The 5,528-nt window shown below is 32.8% G+C and overlaps 1 protein-coding gene across 1 annotated transcript in view; it reads right to left on the bottom strand.

Moving 5' to 3' along the window:
• The window catches only part of LOC106869101 (endoplasmic reticulum aminopeptidase 1), a 1,169,084-nt gene extending 1,164,160 nt beyond the window's left edge, over positions 1 to 4,924 (bottom strand). Inside the window, exon 1 of the mRNA XM_052970645.1 lies at positions 4,878 to 4,924. The gene's annotated coding sequence lies outside the window, so the exon portion shown is untranslated. The remainder of the gene's footprint in view (positions 1 to 4,877) is intronic.
• Positions 4,925 to 5,528: the final 604 nt, after the last annotated feature.

Raw genomic sequence — 5,528 nt, 5'->3', positions numbered from 1 at the left:
ATATATATATATATATATATATATATAATCAAGCATGGTCAGCTATGGCTTTTAGGTATAAGAGAATATATTCTCTTATGCCTAAAAATCACAGTTGACAAAACACAGCTAACAAAACACAGCTAACAAAACACATACCGGACAAAATAATGGAAACACCTCGCATCATAGTTTTGAAATATCTATAAAACCATTCAAAGCTGGTTTATTTTTGTTTTTGATTTATTATTAGTGTTGCTTAATATGTTTTGCTAAAATTGCTGTTTCTATTCAGATATCATCAGAAAATTTATTAAAATTTATTAAAATGACATATCTATTGGACTTTCAAAGAGGTCATTGCTCGTATGGCAAGCACTAGAGTAATGGAAATCGCCAAAATGCTTGGTGTATGAAGAAGTACTGTCTCGAAAGTAATGACATGTGATTGTAGGTTTCCATAAACAAAATCAAAAGAAACTATTTTGAGTTATTAAAGGAGCTGTAACCCCAAACTAGGTGCATTTATTTGGCCTATAGTCGTTCCTTTTTACCAAAAACAAAATGAAATGAAAAAAATAAACAAAGACGCAAATTTATATTTCAAGAATAATTGTTGTCGAAAAATAGTGAAAGACCCCACCTTCTTTCTATTTAGTCTCCAAATAAATAGCACTCCAATTTCTTTTTATTTGAAAACTACTATGGATTTCTATATTCTGAATATTAGAGATTAAGATTCTAAACAAAAAACCTAAATTCCTTTCATTTTATTCCCCAGAGTATGAAATCGTAATTTTCTCATCTAACCATTTTTTTACTCTGAATGAAGTGTTAAACCTTAGGGTAGAAGATTCAACAAAAATAAGTTTTCAAAAATTCGTTTTTTGTAATGTATTGGGGCACTTATTCCAAAATTAACTTTTATTCATCCTGATAAAATGAAAACAAGTACCTATGAAATTAGTCAACATAATATTTTTAATATCTTACGCAAAAAAAAAGTAATAATAATAATAACTAAATGTATAAATTGACTTTACATTTTTATAAACTTATCAGAAAACTCATCGAAATTCCATTTGCATTGTGGTATTACAGTAAGTAAAAAAAAAAAATCAAAAAAGTGGTCGGTTTTTCAACTGCCTCAAATTCCTACTCATCTCTACTATATCATTTCATCAGCTAAACTCTCTGACCAATCTTTCTCAGACCCATATTTCTCCGATACTCTTTCAATGGCAATGAGTTTTTTGTTCAATTATTTCATCTACAACAATACCTCAACATCCATATAAAATTCATCTAAAGATACCTAAACGTCGAATTTAAGAAGCTGAAAGTATTGCAATTGATACAAAAACAGGCGTTCAGTTTTACATACCGTTAACTTGAAATTCTTTAAACCAGGGAAACAAAATGTGTGTTCTTAAGAGCTCGTGTTTTATGCCACAGCCTTTTTTTTTTTTTTTTCATATATGTTCTAAAATAAAGAGTTTACAAACTGTAGTACTGATTCTAAACAGTTATATGCAACAGCAAGCTATCATTCGTTAAATTGTTCAATAAAAGAAAACTCGCTCGTGTAAATATACACACAGGAACGTGTGTGTACACCTACACAGATATATCAGCATGGAAGGTAAACGTTGTATACACACATGCAAGAACGAATGCACATGTTACAAGTATAATATTGTGACAATAATAATGCCAGTTAAGCATTTATCGAAAATGCTAGCCACTTGATCGGATCCATTAAGTTCGAATAAAAGTGATATACCTGACAGCTGGCGCCTATCTCAAACACATGCCAAAACTCCGGTCACACGTACTATTTCCTTGTGCTATTTTTCTTATTGTCAATTATAATAGTCGCAGCTTCATGTGCTAACTTCCACTATCCCATTTAGTTTTCCTATTCTCAGCGTCCATAGTGTGTCTCAACCATGGACCTTGCCCTAATCTCCATACCTACCTTTCTTCAAGAAAGGTGTTCTTTCAAGAATTTTCTCTCTAGTCAGTCTGTTCTTAGTCAAAGATTTGTAGTTGTTCAAATAAACTAGGAACCGCATCTATCTTGAATGCCTGTGAGTGCCAAAGACACAACCTATTCTAGAAGGTTAGGGTTGCCTTATGTCCTCTGATGATTTTTGTCTTTTGCTCCGTATTATGTTGTAATGCCACAGTACCGCGTATTCGAATAATAAAAAAAAAAGCAAATAGATTTTATTTGTAGTTCTTGTATCTTAGTAAATAAATGGCTTATAAAACTAGTGCGTTTTCTTACGAAAGGATGTTTAATGAACAGACAAAAGAACAAAATTGGATGTATCATAACAGAAGCTTGACTACAATACAAGTGTAACCTAGCACAAGAAATTTTACAACCAGGTTCCATAGAACAAAAATCGGATCTTTTTTAAAACGGGGGCCACATTTTTCATTAACGAAACACTTTGAAACTTGGAACACTGGTAGAATGTGTCATATAAAACATCTTTTTCTTTTAGTCTTCTTTAAAAAAAAAGAAATCCATAAATTATTCCATGTTAAAGTTGTCGTATTTCTGTAATTTCAACCAATCACTGACGTCCATTCAGCCGATATACATTAAGTGCCGACTACATAAACAAACGATTCTGAAACAATTAACCCTAACCCTAACTCTAACCCTAGCCCTAACCCTAACCCTAACCCTAGGGTTAGGGTTAGGGTTAAAGCAAATTTAAAATGAAAAAAGCAAATAAAACGAAGGTATGGAGATTAAATACGCTATACATCGCTTAATGAGCCAAAGGAGTAAAGGTAAACAACTGAATACCTGTCAGTGATTGGTTGAAATTATCGAAATAAGACAATTTTTTACATGAAATAAATTCGAATACAAAAATATTTTTCTGTTCTATAACACAAAATAGATAAGTATACGAAGTTTGAAAGTCTTTCGGTACCAAAAACACTACGTAAAACATTAATGAAAAACGTGGCCCCCGTTTTAAAAAAGATCCCAAAAATCTAAGAAAGTCCAATTTATCAACGAAATATATAGGTAAGCTATTTAAAAGCTCATAATCTATTAATTTTTAAGCGTCTTCATGAAGTCAGTTATTTGATATTTTACCTTGTGTTTAGGTACGTATATATATACATTTATTTTGGTATAAATGTCAAGCTCCGTCGCATTTGTATTCACCAAACTAGGTAACTCCAGACTAAACAAATAACAAAACAAAATTTTTTTTCAATGGTTATTTCGGTATGTAAATTACTATGGACTTAGTATGAGAACACTAACAGAAAAGAAAAAAAAACGGGAGGGGATGGGTGGCAATACAGAGTTTTGATTTTGTCTTTCTTTTGGTTCCAGTGCCAGAGTCCGTATGCTGCAAACGGTAAATAAGTTTTATTTTAAGAATGAGATGAAATTCTCCTGATGCCAAAGTGATAGATGCATAATTTATATTGCTTTCTACTATTCAGTGTTAATATTTTTCTTACGAAAAATAATTGTGGGGTTTGGCTAGCGAGACGTTGAATAAAACACTTTTAATGTATTTTAATTTGAAGCTGAATGATGGAAGGGTCAAAGGAGCAAGATTATTGGGCCGCACTTGGGGCATCACTTGACCTTAACCCTGCGGTGCTTATTACTACTAAGACAACAATCATCGCTCTACATCTTGGAACTCTTGTAATCCTGAACTCCAAACTGCCGTTTATACTAAATAAAGCCATGGCAGCTTAATTTTAAAGAAAGGTGAGAAACATCTGTTGCTTACTCTTTGATCAACCATGGGTGAGCAGTCAGACAAAAGATATGTCGCAGAAGTATGTTTGGCGCTTCTTCAGAAGCGCACCTCTCCAAGAAAATGACGCTTACTTGTCAAATGTTGTCATTTTAGTTTTGATCCCGTGACTCTCGGTTGCTGTTATTTGCCTGCAGTGCAACTGCACAGAGTTCTGTTATGTCTGCGGCACAACGTGTTAGTTTTTAGTTAGTCAAGACTGTAGCAACACGCGGCATAAAACGGTTTTTGCTTCGAAGTTTAGTTATGCTTACAATTTAACGGTGATCTTTCGGTACAATACCTAGAAATGCCATCGAGACCACGTGTCGATGGCATTTCTAGGTATTGTACCGAAAGATCACCCCAAGGATTAGTATCGAAAGATCGCTCACACACACATGCACAGGGTATTTTATATATTAAAATTAGTATAAGTTTTACATCACGTAGGAAAATTAAATCTTCTCAAAAAGACAGAACACGGTAGTATATACTAGCAATAAAAATTGCGGGAATCTGAAAGATATATATATTTGAAATACAAAGAAAACAACTTGCGTTTCTATTTTGTGATTTTCCTTTTCAGTTTGACTCACATTTTGTAAGTCTCTTCGCCGTTCATGTTTCCCTGTTATATTTTCATAGGTTTTAAAATGCTTATTATTCCTGGTGTGGCAGTCCCACCTAGTCTTCTATGATCTATTTTTATTTAAAAAAAAATTCAAGATCACTTCATGAACTCATGACGGTCAAACTAAAGCGTTTGAACCGAGCTCAAAATTAAAAAAAAAAATAGACTTCGGTTATTAATCCTTTTTCTTCAGTTGAAATCTTCCACCAGGACTTTAATCAAGTTTGATCCCTCCTATTTAGACATCTCTTCATTCTGTTCCCTACAGAAAGGAAGGACTAATTTAATGCGATACAGCAATGAGAAATTCCCCCAAGTTAAACGTGCTGGAAAAGATTTATAAACAAAAATGTTGCTTTGGATTACAAGACAGTAAAAGTGATTTCCAAGAAATCTGATTATTTCTTGCAATTTGTGTATCTTATAAGGTTCCTATAGTAGTCCCAATTGTTTGATCAATGAAACGGCTTACTCACTCGTTGGGTATACGACAGACAAACGGAATTCTAATGTAATCACTAGATTGGGCTTTTAAATACAGTTACAAACGATCCGACAAAAATCCAATTTCTGTCTTATCAATTTTACTCACATGACTATGACAAAAGATGATCTCACTGAATACGGCACAACCATTGGGTCGTACCTGCGTTCATCAGATTTAAACATCAGGACTTAAAACTACAGAATGGACGCAATTTCACGTATATATCTTTAAAGTGTGCAATTTTTTTTAAACGCGTTGCTTACCGTCTTCCACAATTTCGAATATATGAAATGAAAAAAAATTTATAAGTTAATAGTGATAATCTTGGATATTTATCTTGCAAATTGTTACCAATTGATAATCACTTTATTTCATAATACCAATAGGAAATATGCTTATTGCAACTAAAGCTCGAAAACTAAAAGAAAAAGAAAAGTTGCTGTCACAAATAATATAAGAAATTTTATCAAGCACCTACGTGATCATTTGGTATTATACTTTTGGGCCTTGGGTTACATTTTTCTAGAATCTGTAATTGCTTAAGAAGCCAATAATTCTATCTTGAAAATTATTGTCACTTAGAAAATAAGGACAGCGACTGCAAAGCACTGAAGGCACTTTATAAGGCAATATTTCTAAT

The sequence above is a fragment of the Octopus bimaculoides genome, chromosome 9, assembly GCF_001194135.2.
Source record: "Octopus bimaculoides isolate UCB-OBI-ISO-001 chromosome 9, ASM119413v2, whole genome shotgun sequence".
Classification (NCBI taxonomy): Eukaryota; Metazoa; Mollusca; class Cephalopoda; order Octopoda; family Octopodidae; genus Octopus; species Octopus bimaculoides.
This window is presented reverse-complemented; position numbering and strand designations above follow the sequence as displayed.